Genomic DNA, 23534 nt, shown 5'->3' with positions numbered 1-23534 from the left:
GATTGCAGGCTGCTGCTCACACACCTGTAGCACTGATGTCAGACTCTTCTGTTGGGTCCAAGTGGGTCAGCTCAGAGAAGAATGGGCCCACTGCCTGTCTGCTGTTGCCTCCCCATTGTTTAGGACTATGTGACACGTAGGAAAGTGCTCAGAAATTACATGTTGCATGAATAGAGGGGAAAGGAGGTAGTATTTTAAGAAAAAAAAGTCACAGCCAAACTGGATGATTCTGATTGATGTTAAGGGCCTAATGGTAGCAATTTAAAAATAAATAACTACCAAGATCAAAATACAGGAAAAAATCTATACCTACTACAGAGAAAATGAGTTCTGGCTGGCCAGTTGAGTTTGATGTTCAAACTGCCTCTAACTACTCAGACTTCAGATTTGTGACTTAATATTATTTATACCATAAGCATAACTGATAGATTAGATCAGAGTTAACTTTTCCATCCTTCTTGAAGGGGAAAGAAAGGAAAACAAGAGTAGAGAAAAAGAAAGGATGGATTTGTTTCTCTTTCAACGTCTTTACGTTTTTAAAATTTTGTTTCACCAGTGTGTTTGCTGTACGGGAAGTTTACCTTCACCTGAGGGAGCAGGTCCATGTCCATAGCACAGCTCGATTCTTTTTTATTCCCTGGCCCCCATCTCCTCCCTCCCTTTATCTTCAGATCCTCTTTCCCCATTTTCCCTTACGTTTTATTGTTGTGGTTATTTCTGTCTCAGGTTTAGGACTTCCAGTGTTTGCATTCATTGTGGGTATTTGGTACACATACCTGACACCGCTTAAAACTTTTTACTCCCCTATCCCACTCCACCCCTCTACTGACCCCTTTGCATTTGCAAAAGGTCTGTCTCCCTGTTTTCTTCTATCAGTCTTATTTTGCTCTTTATTTACACTTTGCCTCACCCAAACAAGAGATGATGTATGGTATTTAAGCTTATATATCTGATTTATTTCACTTTTTATTTTCTAGATGTATCCATTTTCCTACAAATGTCTCAGATTTATCCTTTATTGCCAAGTAGTATTATGTATAAATCCCACATCTTCTTTATCCATTCATCTGTTGATGGAGAAGCAGGTTACTTTCAGGATTTAGCTATTATAAATTGTACTGCTATAAACATGGAGATGCATGTATCACTGTAATATGATGTCTTAAACTTTTGGGAAGAAACCTAGAAGGGAATTAGCTGGGTTAATGGAATTTCTACTTTTAGTTCTTTGAGAAATGTCCATACTGATTTCCATAATATACTGGTTTACATTCCCACCAACAATGTAGGAGGGTTCCTTTTTCACCTCAGCCCCTCCAGCATTGGTTATTATTTGATTTCTTGATGACTGCAATTCTTTCAGTTGTACAATGAAATCTTAGTATTGTTTTAACTTGCATTTCTCTAATGGCCAGAGATGTTGAACATTTTTTCATGTGTTCATTGGCCATTTGTGCTTCTAAGAAGTGTCCATTCATTTCACTAGCCCATTCTTTATTAGGTCTTTTATTGGGGGGGGGGTCTAACTTTGTTGGGTTCTTTATGCATTCTAGATATTAGTCCTTTGTGGAAGGGATAGTTGGCAGACACTTTTCCCAGCAATTTGTTGGAGCTGCCAGCTAAATCTCCCTGTGTGTAACTGTGCACATTTGGGGGTCAGCAAAAATTTCCAAGTTGCATGAGGATGTAATTCCCTGTCCCAAAAAAACTTTACATCTGCTGTCTGTGAATCAAGACCCACAGTGATCACTGTATTGCTCAGAAGCTGTGACTCGCTCTGTCCAGGGCTGCGAGTGAGGGTCTCTGAGGCTGGAATGGGGAACTTAACTTCTTTAAAAGAAGCATGTAAATTTGCTGACTCCTGTCAGGGAAAAAGAATTTTCAGGACATCAAGAGAGGCATGAGAAGGATTTCTTAGAGGAAGGTACAGGACACACTCAAGAGTGGAGGGTGGGTGCTCTGAGAAATGAGGCACCACGCCTCATTTGGGTGGGACTCACATTTAAAGCATATCAGCGTGGGTGGTGGCAGGTGTGTACTCTGCCTGCCAGGTCCAGTGCACACCATCCTCATAGGTTTGAAGTGGGGTATGCCTTAGCCATGCTGCGTTCTAAAGGGAATGGGCAGACCCATTTACAGCTTGTAGACAGTTGCCCAGATTTTCTGTTTTGGGAGAAGGAAAAAAATAAGCCGAGCTTCCATTCTAAAGCTACAGTTTTTCTTTAAAAATACCATTTTAAATTCTCAATTTCTTGGTCTCTTTTCTGCCTGGTTTCGTTTCTTCTGTCCTACCTCACTGGATCTCATGGCCCTTTCCAAGGCTTACCGTGCCTGTGGCTGAGGAATGCTGCAGGACCTACGTGGCAGGCAAGACTGGGAAGGGCATTGCATTTGATCTTTCAGAGAAGCCCCAGGCAGGTGCAACTTTGAGTTTTCACAAGCCCTTTCCCAAATCAGTCATTCAAAGAGTCAAGGTCCAAGAAAGGGTAGCTGTGCTCACAGGAAGCTCATTTAACAGATCCAAGGAGAAGCAGACCAGGGAGGCGACACCACCACCAGTCCTGTTTTCTTAGTCCCAGTGGCGCTCTGAAGCATTGAAATGGTGCCAGGAAAACCTCTGCCAGTGCAGACCGACCGCAGGGCGACTTCACTCCGAACCTGACAGGGTGAGCGACTGCTCAGTAGCAGGTTTCTTGCCCCGTGCTGAACGCAGGCTTCTGGATGTGGGCTCAAGTATTTCTCTATCTTTGTGGCTTCTTGTTTGCCTCCCCCGCCAAGCTTCTGAGACTTGGCGTCCTCAGATGTTGATGCCAGGGACAGGGACGGGTGGGAGACAGGAGCACAGGCTCAGCCCTCTTACCCGAGCAGGCTGCAGTCTGGCCCTCTTCATCAGGGAGGATGGGTGTTTCAGGGCTTCAGTTATAAGCTTTCCTCCTCTTAGCTCTAGAGAAGCTCCCAGCCGAGCACTGTGTGCTGCAGATGCTCCACCCACAATCCAGTGACCTAATGCAGTTATAAAACTTGGAAATATCACTGTAATAGGAATATCTCACCAGCTACACCCATTGGGAATCAGGGCCGTACACACTGCTCTGTGTCTTTACAGAATAAGGCTGATGTAGCCCTCTGAGGCCCGTCCCAGGCAAACTGCACCAGCCTACCTTGAGGAACCCTCATCCCACAGCCTTGGTGACTACTTTTAAAATGATGGTGCCCTCTAGCCAATGCTTTCTCATACTCAAGAGAGAAGGCCTGCTTCAGACCCTCTGTGTGGATTTCATTGTCCTCTGCTTCTCTAATTCACATGGAGAAAACGTGCTTGTGCAGTATGCGAAGTCTGTCCATTACTGCTTTTTGGCTCCGTTCCTGAGAAGGAGGTGACCTGCTCCTGTGTGAGGATGCGAGCACACGAGGCCAATTCCAGCCTAGACTATGCTTCGTGCCCTGCACTGCTGCCACAATCCTCCTGGGACTGCAGCTGCACTGCGTGAACCAAAGGAAGAGCTCGCCATGGAACAGAGTCAAAGCGTCTTTCTGCAGTTTGTTTTCTTGGCCTAGGGACTCCAGGGTTTGGGTGTTTTGTTTGTTGTTTGTTTGTTTGCTTGTTTTTCAGGTTTCATTCTCGCCACGAATGGTGAAATAACTTACCAAATTCGGAAGGGAGTTTGGTATCCTCCTGGCATTAAAAGCTCACAAAACTGGGAGACCGAGAGGCAGGACTTTGAACTTGGTCTGACCTGGGCCTCCTCAAACCTGATGCCTTTCACTCACTCCCGTGCAAACCTCGAAATGGGTGAACACTCGCATTTAAAGATCAGAAAGGTGTGGCTCAGACAGGTTAAGTAACTGCCCACAGTCACAGCAAAACAGTCTGCCGGCAAAGAAATCTGGCTTGTGCTGATCAGTAAAATGGCAGGTGCCACTTAGTAATTATTACTGAGAAAAATGACTGGAAGCTCAGCGGTGTCCCTGCCTTATTTCAGAGCAAACCCATGTTGGCATCTCCGCGTCCATCTGCCCATTTCCAAGTCATGGACGCACGGGCGAGGGTCACGGGTGTCCCCACCCCGAGAGGAGGTGGAGGGAAGCGCAGGGAGCCTGGCCCGGGCGGGCGGTGGCCGTGGTCTGCCCGGTCTGCCGCGGGCCCTGCGGGGCTGGCCCAGGCCGGGGCTGGGAACCGGGATTCGTCTCCACTGCCCGGCCCCGCGTCCCCTCACTGGACAGGCCCGTGCCGCCCTGGCGAGCCTCACTTCTGAGCACCAACAAGAACGCTGTGTGTAACGCTGGGCTCCGCTGGAGCAGACGGGCAGGCCTGGAGTGGCGGCTGCCCTCGCCGCGTGGCTCTCCTGGCCCAAGCCCGGGGAGTCCCGGACCTGGTGTGGAAGGGCGGCCCACTGACGGTGCCGGCGGCCTTGCCCGCGCAGGAAACGTGCCTCTCGGCCGCACACCCGTCTGCAGGAGCAGATGCGTGCGCGGGAGCAGCGCACACCGCAGAGGCGGCACAGTGCCTGCTCCGGCTCCTGCCTAGGCTCGGAGGTTCTCGGCCCGGCGCTTTGGAGTCCCTCAAGAACTCGGCTGAAAGTGGTCCTCAGTTCGCCTGGCAGCGAAGCTTTGTAGTTGGCCTCCCCGGCACGTGGTGCTTGAACTCCAGGCGCTGCCCTGAAATCTTCCCCTTGTGTGATTGCGATTTTGTTATGGAGTGCCCAAGTTCAGGACACACACTCTTTTCAGTTTTTACCTGTATCGTTCTCTTTACTACAGGTAGCCAACAGGAAGGTCAAGCCCACTCAGCCGGTGAAGAGAAGTGCAGTGGGATCAGTCTAGCGTCTACAGCAGCCGCGATTGTGCTGGGATTTAAATCCAGGCAGCATCACCCCACAGCCCATGCTCTAACCCCTACCGTTTTGAGAAAGTGGGCAGGATAAACTTCTCTATGGCTTTGGACACCAAGTGTAGAGTTAGATATATGTGGATTGAACCTTGGGTCATTTATAGGATTCACAAGGTATCCTGTATAAATCCTACATGATAGGCTATGTTGTGATAGACATGAAATGAGTAGCAAATTATTTATAAGCAGGTATTATTAGAGGCATTTTTGAGTCAGGAGTAGCACAGTATGACGGATTTAAGAGCTGCGGCTGTGTTGCCATTCAGCTCTGTGACATGGGGATTGAATGACCATGGTGGAGTACCTAAGCATTCGTAAGCCTCAGTATTCACATCTTTAAAGTGGTTGCTCTCATAGAAGATGAGCTTACAGCAGCATAGGACCTGGCACACTTAGTATGCAGATAGGGTTATTGTTTATAAATCAGTACAGGCTCCTGTGTTTGGTGTGTTTTTATTTTGTAGCATGGATTAGTGTAGTGATGGTTCAGTATGACTCTTTCAGCTACAGTTTCTCATAGACATTCTACAAAAACTTGCTTCTATGTATGAACATGCATATGTATGTGCATACAGATGTAAGTTGGCAAACGTGCAGAGCCTGGAACATCTACACTGGAAATTATGAGAACTGAGTGAATTCTGTCTTTAGTAAGGACTCTGCTTCTTTTAATAAAACAATCACTGAACTTTTAAGATAGAGAAACTTTAAGGTCAATTTTAAAACTACTTTGAAAAATCAGGTGGAAGAATTACCATAACACAGTTGCAAAGTAAAAAAATGAATTGACGATATTATTTATTTTCCTATGATACTCTTAAAAACTGCAACATAGTCTGCTAAACTGTTACATATATCAACTGGAGTCTTAGTTAAGCACTTCCAGAGTGAATATCTTCTCTGATGTGGTTTTATGGATGTTAGTAAGTGCAAAAATAAGTCATCCAGTGAAATATTTTTTGAATGACAATGTTGATGTAGAATAACATGTTTTAAACATCTGTTCAGGGTTTAGCCAAAATATTTTAAAAAGAAGAAGATGCTATAAGATCCATACTTAAGAAAAAGAATCTGTTAAGTGGAAAACAAACCAAATGCTCATTAATAAGGGACTGGTTAAATTGTAGCATGTAGAGATGCTCCTGGATTTACGGTGGGTGTTATATCTAAATAAACCCATTGTGAGTTGGAAGTATATCAGAAATGCATTTGAGGTTGAGAAAAACCTAGAGATAGAATGTATACTTTATATGTGCAAGGCTCTGGCTTTGATCGTCAGCACCCCCTGTGAGATACACACACACACACACACACACACACACACACACACACACACACGCATTGCTGCACCTAACCTGCCAGAGATCTTCCCTTAGCAACGCAGAACACTATGGAACGTTCCTTTTCTCCCTTGCGATTGTGTGATGGACTAGGAGCTGTAGTTTGCTGCCACCACCCTTTTAAGGGGACCCAGTGTCTTACTACATACTGCTAGCCTCGGGAAAAATGATAAGAACAACTTGTACTGAATGCATGTCCCTTTTGCACCATTGTAAGGTTGAAAAATTGCAAATGAAACCGTCTTGAGTTGGGGACCATCTGTGTTTACAGTGGAGTGAATATGCAGCTATTGAAACAATGAGTTATTTATATGTGGACCCAGAATGGACCACTGAGATACCGTCTCCGTGGCAAAAATTTTGTGTGTTCTGATAACCTTTTAGGGGTTCCTAGAGCAATGCTTGCTACTCAGTGGTTGCTCAATAAATGACTGAGGCAAAGCAAGGTATTGAAAAATGAATATAGTTAGTTGCTGCTTATGTTTTTCCTTTTTTTTTTTTTTCCAGTGCCAGGGATTGAACCCAGGGCCTTGTGTATGCTAGGCAGGAGCTCTACCACTGACCACTGAGCTACACCTGCAACCTAGTGTGTGTGTCTTTAACTGAGTGTGTGTATGTGAGTGTGTGTGCATATAGAAAACATTAGTAGTCTTTGGGATAGGACTGGAGGGATGGAAATTGAAGTGGGGGAAAGTGAGCAGACCTAGCTTTTGTTTTCTTTTGTACCATACCCCATTGTCTACATGTACTAATTAAAATATGCGTTTAAAAATCCTGGCTTGTCCAAGTGTGGAATTTGTGTCCCTTTTGCTACACACTGTTCCATTTCCCTGCCTTGGTAAAGTACCTATAGCCCTTTGAGAGGATAATAAGAATTTTGAGGGGCACCCAATGATGTCTACTGCATAGAATCCCTGTATAATACATGTTACCTCACATTGTCTGTGGATGCTCAGGAGGGAAACCCTACTGTTGTGCTTCAGAGCCATTTCCTGACCTCTGCTCCTTAAGCAGAGCGTGGTCCTTCTCAGGAGTGCCTTGGATATTTCAGACTGGATACATGGCTGGAGTATGAGCCACTTAAGAGTTTATAATTTCATCACCGTAAAGGCCAGTCTCAAAGAAAACAATTTTTGCTTCAAGACGGGTGCTTTGTCCTTTTTGACACACATCTTACGCGTACTTTCAAAGTTCTGACCTCGTGAAATTAAACCCATTAGGCAAGGTCTACAATGTGCAATGGTCCATGACATTATAGGAAAGATGGAGTTCTATGTGTACGTATTTTTTAAATGTTGTATTTCAATATCATAGTTGTCCCAAGTGTAAATATTAAGCCATTTTTAAATTTTCTTTCTCTTTGTGTTTTGCTGTTTTCATTGCAACCACTGAACTTAAGTTGTGGACATTATGCCACTTCCTTATTGCCTGCTTTTTCCAATTACTAAATTTCTTTTAAGTTACTGTTATTTTGGAATACATATCAACTTCTTTTCTTTATGGATTTGTCAAAAGTGATAGTATTCAGTATTCAGATTTAGTTGCAGTGTTGGCACTTTGCGATAACTAAGAGGGTTTTGGGTTGCTGTTTGGGCACTGGTTTCTAAAAGGTTGGCCATCACTGATCTGTACCTACACAAGCTTTTACAACCCATCCTACAACATAATAGTGTCCTCTCTGTATACTTTTTATTTTTGATTTTGGGGGGGTATTTTGTTTTTTTTTTTGAGACAGGGTCTTCCTGTGCAGTTCAGCCTGGCCTTGAACTCACTATGTAGCCCAGGCTGGCCTTGAACTCACAGAGGTCCTCCTACATTAGCCTCTGAAGTGATGGGATTCTAGGCATGAGCCGCCACCCAGCCCCTATATAGTTTTCAGTCCTGCTGTTTTTGTTTACCATGTTATGAATACTTCCTCATCTATTCCAGTCTTTGTCCAACATTTTAAATTATTGAATGGTATCTTATTTGAGACCAGATAGGTGTTCATTAATCACTCTGTCCACAGTGATCAGTGTCAAGATATCATTTCTTTTGCATAGATCTCACTAGAAAAGTCTACACATGCAGCAGTTACTGGTTGTTTGCAGCGTGTGACATCCGGAGACTGAGCCCAAGCTGCGACTCTGGGGCTTTGCACTGCACTGTGGGGACCGACCAGTCCTGCTCCTCACGCAGCTGCTGCTCCTCCTCCTCACGGCTGGGCGGTTACTTTTCACTGCCTGCCTGCATCTGCAGCCCGGTGTGCAGGGACAGCTGCCGGGGAACCAAGAAGGATTGCGCATTAAGGCCACACCCTTGTACTCCTGTAGGAAGGAAGCCTCTGGAAGGGCAGACCTGAGCAGACATTGTCTCTGTCCTAGTGCCTGCCAGGCAGCTTTGTGAAAAGCCCTGTCAAGTAAACATTTGTTGAATCAGTGAGAATACTGCTTCAGACATAAAACAACTAACGGTATCAGAAGTCCTTTAAGGAAATACTACCCTCTCCCCAAAACAAATATAAACATGTCTAACCCTTACATTATACACTGCATTTGCTCTCCCACCCTGTATATGTTTCTTGAGGGCCTGTGCTTGCTGGGCACTGTTGTAGGCACTGGAGTGTAGCAGTGAGCTTAACCAAGCTTACACTGTGGAGCATGAAAATAGACCCAAGGATATGCAGGATGCCAAGGAGTAATACAAGCTGCAGTGCACAAGTAGTAAAGCAGAAGAGGGCAGAGCATAAAGACATTTGTTGTTATTTTAGATAGGAGCAAATCTAAATTTTCTTTCTGGTTCCTTGTGACGGTTGACCTGGAATATTCCTTGCATGTAGATATTGCTGAGTGTCTGAGTACGAGCTGTCCCTTTACGTGGTTTCTGACTTTTGCTTTGAGCCCATCTGAGTAATGTGCACTCTTTGTGGAGGAGGAGTGATGCCTTTCCAACATGAGTGAGTGTGTAGGCAATGGGAGAAGCTACCCAAGTGGCAGAGCCAATGGGCAAACTCAGACTCTGCTTAAACCTCCCCAGACTCCAGCATGAGGAGGAGGAGGAGGAGGAGGAGAGCACCTCTCTGCCCGGGCTGCTGAGGCTGAGAGCCCACGGGAAAGGGTAATGGGACCCGCTGCCATGTCGACTGTTCATACCCATGGCAGACTGCTTCGTGTCCAGGACCTCGGTCTAGGCTGGGCGCACTCTTTATGTGGTAACTAGCTGCACAGTCGGCTGCTGTGGGAAGATCTCAGCTTCTTTGTGTCTGAACTGGATTGTGCTGCAGTGAATTATGGAACATGTGCGCTCCCCAGCCCTGTTATTAGGCACATATGCTTTGGCTCAGAGTCACTAGTGTGGACACGGATTAAAAGGACACAGGCTTCTTTTTCTTGAGGTTCATTTTCCCTGGAAGGTGGGCTGTCCACTTCAGATGGCCCCTTATTATTTTGGGGAATATCATTTTTTATTTGATGGTAGTTGGTATGTATGTCTTGTTTCATAAAGGAAAAATGCCAGCACTACCTGGGCTTGGTGGCCCTTGCCTGTAACCATAGTGTGCCGAGAGCCACAGGCAGGGAGCCACAAGTTGGAGCCCAGCCTGGGCAGCTTAGCAAGGCTCTGTCTGAAAACAGAAGTATAACATGGACTGAGGATGTGGCTCCAGTGCTAAGGTCCTAGGTTCAGTCCTCAGTATCAGAAAAGAAAGATAGAGGGGAGAGAAGGGAGAGGGAGAATTGAGAATCAGATGGAGAGAAAGCGGCTGATCCAGCTGCGGCCACTGCCTTTCCACGTGTCCAGCCTGGCTGTGAATCTCACTCCAGACCAGTGGTGGGGAACCCATGGCACGAGGGTTACAGTGGACCCCCGAAATCCACAGAAGGTGCATTCATAGAGCAAGCACCTGCGAATTGTGAAAAACCACGAATATCAGAGGTGGTCAGAAAAATGCCTGTTTTTATAGTTTAAACCCTAACTATGCCATGTCGCCCGATACTGTATTAATAAAGCCTTAGAAGGTGCAGGGCATTTGGCGGCATCTTAGGGATCTTAGGGCTTTAAGAGCAAAACCGAGAGCACCGGAGAGAGCTACACGCCGTACAGCAGCCTGTTAGGAGGCGCGAATGCTGGGGCGTCTGCGGAGATGGGTTACAGGGCAGCAGCCAATCAGCAGCCAGGAGAGCTGAGTAACGCTCCCGGATTGGCTACTTGCAAACCTCCCGCCAAAGAAACAGTTGTGGAGGATTTTTCAAAGTTTCTGCAAAATTGGGAGGGTTTTCTCAAACAATTATTAGTTAAGTTCTAAGGAAAAATACGTGAATTACCGGGGCCACGAACCCTGAAACAGGACTTCTTGGGGGCATATTGCAATTTTTTTTAAGATAAAAGATGTTGATGTATGAGTTCTTTTTTCTGAACTAAAACGGCAGTATTCAGGTTCAATTGCAGTGTTGGCGCTTTGCGATAAATAAGTGGGTTGTGGGTTGTGGGCACTCGTCTCTAAAAGGTTCGCCATCACTGCTCTAGATGGTTAGTCCAGGTCATGGCATGTAGTAGAGCTTAGCAGTGGAAGAGACCCACATTGGGGCCATGGTTAATTTTTGAGCTCAACTACATGTTTCTTTGGATAACTCATATTTTCTTTGCCTAATTTTTTGGAGCTTTGTTAATATTACTATTAAACCCAGCCTAATGTGGAAGGATGCTATCTATAGAGAATTGATTTCTGGATATAGGTGTCTTTCAGAAAGTGCTTAACATGAAAGAAAAGTGGTTTTGGATGAGGAAGAAAGAAAAGTGACCAGCAAGGAGTTCTGTCTTGGCTCTGAAGGCTGGCATATGCCTTGTAGCCCAACTTCAGAGTCCCTGTGAGTGGGTCTTGATGGCTGTTGGGAATTTGGAAGGCTTGAGGCCTGATGGTGCCCCAATCTGGGTGGTGGTCCTCCTGGTGTGATTCTTGCTCTCCAACCCGTGGTTAGAAAAGGAGCAGAGAAGGAAACAATTGTGTTTGCATCTAGAAGATCTTTAGCTTTCTGATCTGTCCTGATGTGCACTGTGACTGCAGTGGGGTGGGAGAGCATGGAACCCTGAATCCATGGTGCCTTCGCAGGATGGTTTCCTGACTCACTCACTCCTCTGTTCATTCTTCTGTGGAATCAGAGGGATTGGAAGAGTTTTACAAAATGAAAGCTTCTAGAGCCTCTCGCTCAGAGTCCATTCCTCCTCTCCACACCTGCCACCTCTCTTTCTCACTTGTTGAACATTAAGCTATGAGAAGACAAAGGTGAACAGGTTACACTTTGAAGAGAGACATGTGAATATAAAACAGTGAGCTTAGGTGGCACAAGTCATAAGATGTCATAAACCACGGGGAAAACTCAAAGGGAACACAGTGTTCCTGCTTGTTAGTCTTAAGTATGGCTTCTACAGAAAAAAAATGCCTTCTTTAGTATCAATAGGAGTTTGCTGGGCAGAGAGAGCAGGAAAGAACTCGTGGAGAGAGGTAATAGCATGAACGAAGTCATGGTGGCATATGTGTGTGGTCTACTCATGGACAAAGTGTAGTGGGATGCACCTAGAATTTAAATGCTTGCAGTGGTGGCAGATGAGGCCAGAGATGGTACGTTGGGATATATTATAAAGGACCTGAGCATTCCAGTCCTGTGCCATCCTCAGTAGTACCCAGGTTTCACTTAAAGCTCTTTCTTTTGCCATAACCAGAATCTTATTTTAAACTGACTCAGAATTGAAAAGAGAATGTATTTGCTTACCTAATGAAAAAGTCCCAAAGTGGACTGACTGCCTTCAGGCTTGGCTTGATCTAGGTGCCTAATACTTGTTAGGAATCTGCCCTGTCTCTTCTCTGCCCTGTGTTGAGGTGATATCATTCTCAGTCTCATCTCTGGTGCAAATGTATTGTCCCTGAAACTTTTAGACTCCCACCTTGCAGCTTAGCAGTTCATTGCAGCTTTTCCTCAGTGGTTACAACCGAAACCCTGGTGCTTAATCCAGTCAGGTGAATCTGGGCTGTATGGCTACACCGATGAGCTAGGGCAGGGCTACAGGCTTGCTGGGAGCTGGGAGCTGGTGGCAGATAGGCCATGGGGGATAGATTAGAATGAAATAGCTTCTTTCCAATATAAATTGCGCCCTGCACTTTTAAAAGGATTGGCTTGCTGGACACTGTGGCACACACCTGTAATCCCAGTTACTCCAGAGGCTGAAATAGGAGGATCTTGAGTTTAAGGCTAGTCTGGGCAATTTAGTGAATCCTTTCTCAAAATAAAAGTAAAAGAGGGCTACAGGTGTAGCTGGGTTGTAGAGCACTTGCCTAGTAGTACCAGGTCCTAGATTTGGAAAGACAGCGGGGTCCTTTTTCATTCCTGTTTTGTTAGTGACTGTTAAAAAGGAGACAGGCAGAAGGCTCATTCGTGTTTTTTGTAGACTCACAAGAAAGGCTCCAGCAGTATTTTCAGGTAAATGCCATACACACCTGTACACACATACACACTCACACTCTTCTATTATCCATAGTCAACTGTGTTCAGAAAGTATTAAATGGCAAATTCCAACAATAAACAATCTATACGTTTAAATGCGTGCCTTTCTGAGTAGGGTGGTGAAATCTCGCACTGCCCTGCTTTGTCCCATACTGGGTTGTGAATGTCCCCTGGGGCCAGCGCATCCACACTGTAGTGCTAGCTCCCAGTGGGACCCTTTGCAGCTGACTTGCCTGTTTAGCTGACCATTGTGGTCTGGTGCTGCCTGTGTTAACGGAGCTGTCGTTTTACTGAATGGCCCTGGGGCATAGGTAGTTATGGTGGTAAGTTGGACCTGCCTAGTAGAAGCAGGGAGAGAAAGGATGAATGTTCTTAACTACCCAGGAAAGAAAAAGCTCACATCCCAAGACTGCCAAGATCTACAGTATGAAAAGCTTTTGAGAGAGACCGCATCCATACAGCTTTTATCACAGCTTATTGCTATAATTGTTTTACTTTATTGTTGTTTCCTGTTGTATCTCATATGTATGTATGTATGAAAAAACAAACATAGGGTTCAAAACTGTCCAGACTTTTATGCACCTGTCAAAGTTAGCAGAGCACTGCATAAGGAGAGGCTTCGTATATGTACTATCCATAAAGACTTCCTGAGGCCTCCTATGTAGATAAAGATCTTATAGCTCCCTAGAGCTGAAAGGATTAGAACAGGAATGATAATGTATATTATAGCATGAATACATAGTGTATATGCATATAACACACACCTCAACCATTGGTTCTGACCTAAAGGTCAGAGAAAAGCGTAGAAGTAGTACAGTCCCTGCCAGCAGCCTTTCCGCCAGGCAGCAAAGGTCTCAGACCTGAACTGGAGTGAAGGCATGAGCAGTCTTCTCTGCTTGATTTCAGGTCCCATGAGCCGCTCAAAGTGTGAGCATCTCTGCAAGTGGTGTGATTCTACCACTTACTATGTTTTTTTAAAAATCCAACATGGTTCTTTGAATCTAAGCCAGATTCCTCAGCTGCTGTTTAACCAAAGCAGCAGCAATCAGGGGTGATTTTGACTATAAGCTGTCAAGAAAAAATATTGAGGTGTCATAATTAAGACAAGCTATTACCTAACTGATCTCTATTTTAAGAAATATTAATTTTCATTTTGCCAAATATAGGCTTCAAGTTTTTTTCTTTGAATCATCTCATAGTCAAATCCATAAAATAGCTTTCCTGCTGAATGAATGATGGCATTTGAGTGTCATTGATAGTTTTGTTCCATTGGAAGAGGGAAATGAAGGCTGGATGTCTCTGCAGATTGGAGAGATGATAAAGCGGTTGTTTTGCTAGGCAGAGCCACACCTGCACAAGTGGAAAAAGCTGTCCGGTTGGTTCCCTGTTCTTGTGCTTCTGTCCTGGGGCCTGGGCGGGGGCTGAGTCTGTGCAGTTTTCCTCTCTCCCTGTTACTCTCTGGCTTCCAGCTTACCGAAGTAAAAGCTTCTTGCAGGGCTGGAAGGTAGGGCATCTCTGGAGCTGACCTGCCTCCTTTCACAGAAAGGAGAATGAGGTCTAAGTTATAAGTCTATAAGTCTGTAAGCTTTTGCAGAGGTACCAATGATTTCTCGAGCAAATCTTCCCTTCAAAAAGCTATTCACGTGGCTGGCTTTTAGGAAGAGGGAAACTTTATTTTAATGGTATTAGAAATATCCACTATGGTCAGGATTCCTTTTCATCTTTCAGATCCTGTTCAAATGCATGGGAAGAAGTGGCAGTCGAGTCCCTCGGGGAACAAGGATAACACCAGGAGGAGCTGGCCTGTGCTGCCTTCTCCTGCCAGCCGCATTTGATTTTGCCAGGGCTATTTTTGCCTTTGGCAGTCTTCTTCCCTAATTGCGGGCCATATGGTGCCTGGTCCCACACACAGAGTTGGCTCTTCCCTCCATTCAATTCTGTCCTTTCTGTTGCACAAATTACCTGCCATGGTGATGGGGTTGAACACACTCACCCCCTGGAGGCCTTACAGCCTCCACATCTTAAAAACTTGAGCTGAAGCCTCCTGTAGATGCCCTAAATTGAGGAGGAATGAAAAAATTGAACAAGAAGTAGTGAAATGAGATTGGGCTTTGGGGACAGTGAGACGGTTCAAATCTGGGCTTACCCTTGCTGTCCCTGATGTTCTTACCAGCAGAACAATGAGCGTTTATGGAGTGCTTCGTGCCTTTCAGTGTGCCAGGCACTATGAGCTCATTGCTTGGTCTTGTTTATTTGTCATCTTACCTTCTAAGGGAACTGAGGCTCACCTGGCCAAGTCACATGGCTCAGGCCAGTTTCTAAGTATGGTCTTTCTTTTTCCAAATTCCACATTCTTAATCCAACAGTGCCTTCTAACTCTGCAATACTTAAAGTGAATTAAAATTGCACTTTTAAATTGTATTCCATACCATAACATAATCTGGAAATAGTACTACTAGTGATCATGCTAGCAGCAGCAAACATTTATGGTCTCCCAGGGTTTCTGAGGTCAGAGCCCAGGACCCCTAAGCTGGGCGAAGCTGGGCAGCTCTGGCTCGTGCTCTGAGTAGTTTTCACTCTCTAAAGCTTGCAGTCCTGCCACCAGTCGTCCTGAGGCATGTGGCTGGCTGCAGAAAGCAAGACTTTGCAGGTGGTGATCATCCTTTTCATAAAGCACTCTGAGTGTAGAATTTACAGTGCAAACCTTCACAGGTTATCTTAGAATGTCATAGAGAGGTGGGGATTGGGTGGATGGAATATTTGAGATGGTTTCACAGAACTTTGCAGGTTTAATTTTCAAGGCATCTGCCTTAAGTAGAATTAGACCAATCAGCAATCTTAACCACAGGGATAATTCTTTATTCAAATGCTCCAAGTATGTTTTGACAGAGGTTTTTAGGAGCTGCCTCTTGTGGGAATATTTGCACTGCCACCCACCTGACTGAGGAAGAGCTAGAGAGCAATGTGCCTTCTCTGTTTAATTGAAGGTCTTTTTGTGAAAGGTATACATCCTACTTCTGCTAGATCCCATTGGCCAGAACATGGTCCTTTGGTTTTGTGTAGCTGCAAGGTGAGCTGGAGATGTGGTCTCTCTTCTCTTACATGTGGCCCTGGAAATTGGGAGTGCTGTTGCTAAGCAAGGGTTGCAGAATGGTGTTGGACATCAAGGAAGAATCTGCTGCAAACAGCAGATGCTGAAGCTCTGACATGCTCAAGGCCATTGTGGAGATTATTGAAAGAAGAGAGACCATGACCCAGAGAGCAAAGCCAGGGCACGATCACGTGGGGGACTAAGGGCCTCACCTGGCCCGTGGTTGGAGTGGTATGAACAGGGAAGTTGGACCGGAGAGCAAATCTGCAGTAGTTCACCTTGGGCCATGCAGATTTTATTATTATATAAATAAATATTGTTAGTATAAATTAGTATTTGTAATAGCTATTATGAATAAATTTTATAAGCTTTAATTTTGAAATAGTTTAAGACTCCTGTAAACTTACAAACACAGTGGAGAGAGTTCCTACGCATCCTTCACCCAGCTTTCCCCGTGACGACATTATAATCCTTCATTATAGTGAGTCTGAGATATGTCTTGGAGATCTAAGTGGAGATTTCATGTAGGAAGACAATAAGCAAATGTGGCTCAGAAAACAATGCTAGATAAATTCTAGATATGTTTGAGGTTCTTCACTATACTAATATAAGCCATGAGTCTAAATTAGAGCACTTGGTGTTAATTTTACCAGAGTTTGTGTTTCCTGGGAGAATTGAACATCAGAAGAGAGGTTTAGTTAATGTTCTAACTTAATTAGTGATAAAAGTTACCATTAATTGCACTGCCTGTGTACCAGGTGCCTTGTTAAGCACTTCACATGAAATGCATCATTCAGTGCTCCTAACAGTTTGAAGGCGTGCGGATTATCACCCTTGTTTTTCTGAGGCAAGTAGAGGCTTATGGGAGCTACAAACTGTGACATGGCCGGTGTATTACAACACTGGCTGTCTGTCTTCACACTTGTATTTGTAAGCACTGTGCTGTGTACCATTCTGGAAGAGTTGTCTAATACAAGGTCAAGGTCACCCCTAGCATTTGCCTCATTCAGCGGCATGGGTAACATTGCTGAAGGTGACCCAGAAGGCGGCATTCAAAGTGACACTGTGAACACCGCACAGTGACCTCTTCTGTGTTTTACTGGGGGCTGAAATCAGGGCAGCACCACTGAGCTGCGCCCCCGGCCCTGCTTTTGACTTTATATAGTGTGTGCTTGTGGAGTTAATCTTGTTCAGCTGCTCAGCCTATCTGTGCCACGTGTGAGGCACCACTTCATTCATGCCCACTCATGCTTTACTTAGCACTTCCTGTGCACTTGCGCTAAGCCGGGCTCCACATCGTGTGCAGAAGTGTAGAGGGCAGAGGCCGCCACTACACGCTCACAGACGTGAAGCTGAGGGAGGCTCAGAGTCAGCTCCCAGGGGAGGGTGGAGAAGATGGAAAGGAAGGCTGAGGGCTGCACACCCAGCACTTGCTACTGAGATGTGAGCTGGGTGTGTCTAGTGTGCTGCCTGTCAGTCGTCTCTGTGTGTCTACTACATGCCTCTTTACGGTATACGCATGTATATACTTTGCATGTTATGTATCTGCATTATATGTACATGTGTGTATGTTTAGATACGTATGTAAGCCCTATTTGATGCTGAGGGCCTTATACTCAAAAGAATTGAAAACAGGCGTTTAAGTAAAGACTCACACGTGACCGACTGTTCATAGCAGTGCGCTGTTCACGGGAGCCAGAGGGTGAAAGGAAATGGCCTGCATGTCCATCACCCAGTAAGCGGGTACCCCAAGTGGCACATCTGTAATGGAATACTGCTCAGCCATGAAAAGGAATGCATGCTACATCACGGGTGGGCCTTGAGAACGTGCTGAATGGGAAAAGCCAGGTGAAAGGCTGCATATGGCATGATTCCATGTATACCCAGGTAAGGTAAATCCACAGCAGCTGCCAGAGCTGGCGGGAGGAGGACGCAGAGAACGAGTGCCTGATGGTTTGGAGTTTCTCCTTGTGGTGGTGAATGCTCAGGCCAGGCGGTAGTTGGGCAGCATTGCTCATGTACTAAATGCAGCTCAACTGTGCACTTGAGCAGTTCACACAGGGATTTTTTTTTTTTTTGTACTGGAGAATGAACTCAGGACTTTGTGCTTTCGAGGCAGGTGGCGGCACCACTGAGCTAAATCCCTGGTCCCACATAGGGATTTTTGTGTTGTGTTTATTTTACCCTAAATAAATCGAGGCAGCATCTACTCAAAGCCTTGTTCTTATAAGCTGGGAATGGAAATTCCAAGGATTCTTTTTTATTTCTAGAAAACAACACATCCCATTTAGACATCATTAATGGCAATATCCTGAATAGCAAAGTAATTGAAGTTTTACATGGGAAAAAAGGAAAAATGAGGGCTGATATTTGCTGAGCATTTGCTTTCTGCCAGGAACCATGCAAAGAGCTTAACTGGATTGTCAGATTTGAATTATTGCAGCGGCCTTTGTGGTGGCTGGTGTTCTCTTTGGGTTACAGATGCAGACGTTGAGATGTGAGTGTTTCTGTGAGGCATCCTGCAGCAGTCCCTGTGAGCACAGGGCTCACTGGCTGTTACTCCATGGGGCTGCACCACATCCCCTGAGCTCTGTTTTGTGACATGATTTTTGCTGTATTTGATGAATTTCTATCATTTGACATGGATAAAAGAAAAGAAAAGGTCTTATGTTGGCTTTACAAGGTCTGAGGTTTAGACCACCCTTTTGGAGGCATTTCAGTTTTCTTCTTCACGTAAATGATTGCAACAGCAAGGAGGATAAATAAGCGGTTTTTAGTTAACTTAAAATCTTTGTATTCATTTAGCTGATCAAAAGTGTAGTCTGTACAAAGAATATTATTTCACATACAGATCAACCCAGCTCTCTTTTTGTGAAAGTGCCAGTCGGTACTTATAATCTGACCGAAACATAATTGCCTTTCCGGTAGTACTGAGGGCCTGAGCTGCGCGATGGGCTGAGCGTCCCTGTGGTAGCCTGCTGTGTGGAGCAGAGGAGACACATGCCCAGACTCAGGCTAGGGCTGTGCTTCCTAAAAGGCGTTGGTCCGAACAAAGGACTGGCTTTTCCACTGCAGTTTCAGCCTGAACGCAGTGCTTCCGGCTGTCAGAGAAATCTGACAGTCACCAAAGGAGGAAGCTGATGTGTGGAACCTTAGCCTTCCTGAAATACAGTGGCCATTCTAAATATCTTAAAGCCTGCAGTTTTGGCCTTGGTTATGTCATATAGATTTTGAATTAAGGACTTGATGCTCTTTTTTTCTTACTACTGCCTGCTGGTGGCTTTTGAAGGCCCCAGGGCTTAATGTTAGTGATTGGTGGCAAAGCCAGGAGCTAACAGCTGTGGGTCTGATGACCGTTTAATTTTTAACCTTTAGAAGGTTGTGGGGATGTTAATCATGTGATTACCCCTACTGTCAGCTGAAGAAACGAGCCCCTCACAGCCTTAAAAGAGTCTGGTCTGCTAAAGGTAGCCTTGAAACTGTCCTCTTGGTTGTTCTTGGATTTGTAAAGGGTGAGAGGGGCTCAAGTGCAGTGGTCTGGGTGTGAGGAGAGAACTGGGCTTTTCAGTCTGTGAGCAGTTGCAGGCAGGTACCGTGTGTTATTAGAGTAATTGAACTGCATTTCCATAAAGAGGACAGTTCGTTATCCAATTCTTGTTTTAATATGTCATAACAGAAACTGGAGCACCTATGAACTAATTTGCATGCAGATGAAGCTTTCCAAACAGCTTGGTAGCGTAATTACCACGTAGCGTACGCTGCTAGTGAGAGCTGCAGCTTTTGCTAGAGGTATGCTCGTGGGACGCATCTCCCTGACTTTGTTAAATTTCAGATGAAATACACGCAAGAAGTAGCCATTTCAGCGATGTCCTGTTTGCTTTGCAGGCAATAAATTCCTGAGTTACCTTAATTTGAGCAGTCATTTGGGCAAAAAAATGGCAAAGATGTCAACAGCACCTTCACAGTGAATTGAACATCAAGGAGGACAGAGGAAAGGAAATGAAACAGTCCTAGGTCTCACTCTGCCATTAAAGAATGTAAAAGCACAATAAATATTACTCATAGAGCTAATTAATTAGGTAATACAAATTATGATGGAAATGGAGATTGTGATTATGTAGCAAAAGATTCTCTGTTTTGCCAAAGACCATGAAGTCTTTTTCTACACATACCCTGAGCTGTGCTCTGCCTCCACTTGTGCTTTGGTGAAGGCACTGAGGCCCCTAGGAAAGTCTGTGATGCAGGCAGGGTACCGTTTGTCTCTAATGTGAGGCTTGGAGACTGAAAACAGTAGGTGATCAATAAACAGTTATATAAGAGTAAGTGGGTTCCACCACTGAAGCTGCGGGTGTTAGGAAATAGACACATTCCTCTACTGTGTCGGTGACAACTGATCGTTTTGTTCTTCTGGCTTTGCATGAATTTTTACAACCTCAGAGGCTTTCGGTAGCTGTAGTTGAAATGCCATGTTCTGTTCATCTTCAGTGATGATTCGGTGCCTATTCCAGACAGTAGTGCACGCGGAAAGTAATGATGTCATTTTGTTTTACCTTTTTCAAAGCTACATTAGTGGACTTCAAAACTCAATATTCTAAACGAATATGTACATTTCTCAGATCATACTTGACTCTTCAGTGAGAATGAAATCTTTGGGTATCCTTATCTTAGTTCTATAGTTGTCTGTTATTGTTCGGGTTTTGCTTTTTGTTTGTTTGTTTTGTCTTGTCTTGTCTTTTGAGACAAGGTCTCAGTATGTAGTCCAGGCTGGTCATGAACTTACTTATTATGTACCCGGCTGGTCATGAACTTATAGCAGTTCTCCTGCCCCAGCCTCCCAAGCGCTGGGATCATAGATAGGTGCTGCCACACCCAGCAGTTCTACAGGTTTAAAAAGCATTCCAAAGATCAGTCATTTGTTTCTCTGCAGATTATCCCAGTAGGTCAAATATTATTCTTGCTCATCAGTACTTTAAAGGAGGAAAGAAGGGAAAGAAGAAGCCCTGATGAGCATTGATAGGGTTAGGAGGAGGTGTGGAGTGACGCAGAAGTGGAAGAGGTGTTCTGCCCTGCTCCTGTGTATTGGCAGAAATGGTTTGGGATTCTCGGGGGAAGGTTATCGACAGAGGAGGGGCAGTGCCATGGCAGAGTCTAGGGGCCTTCCGGTGAGCTGGATGACGCCACACATTACTGGGAAATGAAACTGTAAATTCGAGTCTAGGGTTGTAGCTCCAAGTAGGTGTTTAAAGTGATGACCAAGGGAAGTGGAGCTCAGGAGAGAGCAGAGTGATTTCTAACATGTCACACATGTGGACCTTTATCTTAATGTAATTATCTTTAGAAGTCGGATGTGAGGCTGGACTGCCAAGACCTGTGGCGTGAGTGAGCTGAGGGACCCCACTTACAGATTATTATTGGGCTGGGCTGGGCACTGTGCCAGTCTTCCTATTAGATCTTTAGAGTTGTGGCCAAAGCCAACCTGCCCCTTGAGCCCAGTGGAGCTGAGAGAGAGTTAGAAGGTGAGAGTCCACGAGGAATCCTGCATGGCCCCCACCGTGGTCTGGTGTTTTGTCAGGTCTGCGCCCTTCAAGGCTGTCCACAGTTTCCTGAATCCTTAGGGAAGCCGAGTAGGCTGTGTTGACAGTTTCTGGGCTGTGCTCCGCTTGCTCTGTGTCCCGCATCCTCAGTTTCACCTGGTCCCATTTGATGCTGGCGTGGCCAGCTGTAGAAAGGGATCCTCTGCTTTGGGAATGTGAGAAACACCCCACCCTACATGCCTGTCACTTTGTACAGGCAAAAGTGGGTGATAGAAAGAGAGGAACACTTTGATTATGTCCTGCGAAGTGCTGAGCCCTATGTAAGAGAAACTTTCTATTCATTGTCTTTTAGAACCCTTGTAACGGTTTTTTGAGCTGCTGATTAAAAATGATGACTTCCGCTTGTGGCACTTTTTCTTCCCCTTCTCATGGAACCTTTGAGCATGTCCATTGTTTCCAAAAAGAGCACATCAGATCTTTCCACTGGGTGGTATTATGTATTAATATTGTGTACCAACCTTTGCATTTTAAGAATATAGATTAAAATTTTAGTTGTTAAAGATTGCTGTGAAATAACCAAACTTGCCCAAAGACCAAAGGTAACTTTGCTTTATTCCCTCTCTTCTCCTCTTTCCTTCCCGTCTTCCCTTTCTATCCTTTTTCTCATCCCTTTTCCTTTCTCAGAGTTTCACTGGACATTTGCTGTCTAACAGATACCATAGTGACTTGAGGTCTGTTTTCCATGATCTTCATTTGAATTTCTGTGGGTGGCACACGAGGACCTCATAGACTCTTCTGTGGTGTGATCTCCCAGAATTAATATTCTAGAAGAGTTCACGCATGTTACCTTGAGTGATACATAATTATGGAAGGGACATCTTAACCCCCTTTTAACTGCTTAGTTCTACTTCCTTCCAGCACTGAGGGAAGAAGTCTTTCTTAGAATACTTGTGCATTTGAATATAAAGGTCAGTTTTCAAGCCTGCAAGCCAAACAGAATTGTTTAAGGTCAAGCTTCCCCTTAAAATTCTTTTGCTTTTGTGCAGCATCTACCATTCCATGGGGCAGGACATACACTGTGAGTATGAGGAGCAGCAGCCGCTGGGAGAACAGCCTCTCTTCACTCTTGGCCCCAGGACAGAGCTGGTTCTAACAGGACACCACTACTCACCTGGCCTTCTCAGCTTCCCTTGATTTCTCTTCCCTCCCACCACTCCCTCCTTTTTCCCCTTGACCTTACCCATGTTATCACGATTGCCCACATTGCATGGTATATACCACCCCTGTCCTGGGCACCATGGTGCGGTAGGCAAATGTATGGTCTGATTAAACATCTCATTTTTGACAGAGAGTTCTCTCCTTGAGATAAATGGGCATTCCGTATTAGTTCGACCACAGTTTGTTAAATGGTCATAAGGAGTGTCATGCACACTAAGATGATATATACTTTATTGGTAGATTGTTGTGTACAAGAATTTTATTTAGTTTCTTTATTTATTTTGGTACCAGAGATCGAACTCGGGACCTTGCACTTGTGAGGCAGGCGCAGTGCCACTGAGCTAAATCCCTGGCCCGTGTAAAAGAATTTTATTAAAGAAGATATGTGGCTAGTCCCCAGGGAGTGTATGTTCTCATTGAGGGGACAAACAAATAGGTCATTTCACTGAGGGTTGGCTAGTCCAGTGGCGTAGAAAAGGAGCAGATACTGGGAGAACCCATTGTAGTGATACCCAGCCCATCAAGCAAGCTTTCCTGGAAGAAGTGTTAGGAAGGTCAGTTTGAGGCCAAAGAACATGTGGGAGAGCCCCCACCCAGGAGCAGGTGGTGGCACAGGTGGTTTCTGGCGGAGGAGTGACAGGGGTCAGTCTCCACGTGCAGACCATCGTGATACAAACCAAGACTTCTCTGCCTCTGCAGATTTACTTGGGAAGGTTGCAGGAAGCTGGCAGAGCCCAACAGGGGATCCCAAGCACTGATGGATATGACTGGGGAGCAAATGGTAGCAGATCATGGAAAAACTTTCAGGAAGTCTACAGAATTTGTATATGAATATGTAGACTTTGGGAAACTACTGGAGGACTTTAAACAGGTAAATGATGTAATTAAGTTTTGGTTTGTTGTTGTTTCCAGGACACCTTGAAGATATGCTTTATCTCATGTAATATAGGGAGACTTTATCTTAAATTTGCCCTTACATAGTTG

The 23534-nt window shown here is 45.0% G+C and overlaps 1 protein-coding gene across 43 annotated transcripts in view; it reads left to right on the top strand.

Moving 5' to 3' along the window:
* The window catches only part of Magi1 (membrane associated guanylate kinase, WW and PDZ domain containing 1), a 353668-nt gene that overhangs the window by 190275 nt on the left and 139859 nt on the right, over window positions 1–23534 (top strand). The window contains exon 1 of one of the 43 annotated variants that reach the window (XM_087181666.1): window positions 23250–23421. The exons of the other annotated variants lie outside the window; for them this stretch is intronic. The gene's annotated coding sequence lies outside the window, so the exon portion shown is untranslated. Of the gene's footprint in view, window positions 1–23249; window positions 23422–23534 lie in introns of those variants that run through there. 43 annotated transcript variants of the gene reach the window in all.

Source organism: Heterocephalus glaber, unplaced genomic scaffold, assembly GCF_053883595.1.
Source record: "Heterocephalus glaber isolate CG9 unplaced genomic scaffold, H.glaber_assembly_v1.0 deba00001472, whole genome shotgun sequence".
Taxonomy (NCBI): Eukaryota; Metazoa; Chordata; class Mammalia; order Rodentia; family Bathyergidae; genus Heterocephalus; species Heterocephalus glaber.
This window is presented reverse-complemented; position numbering and strand designations above follow the sequence as displayed.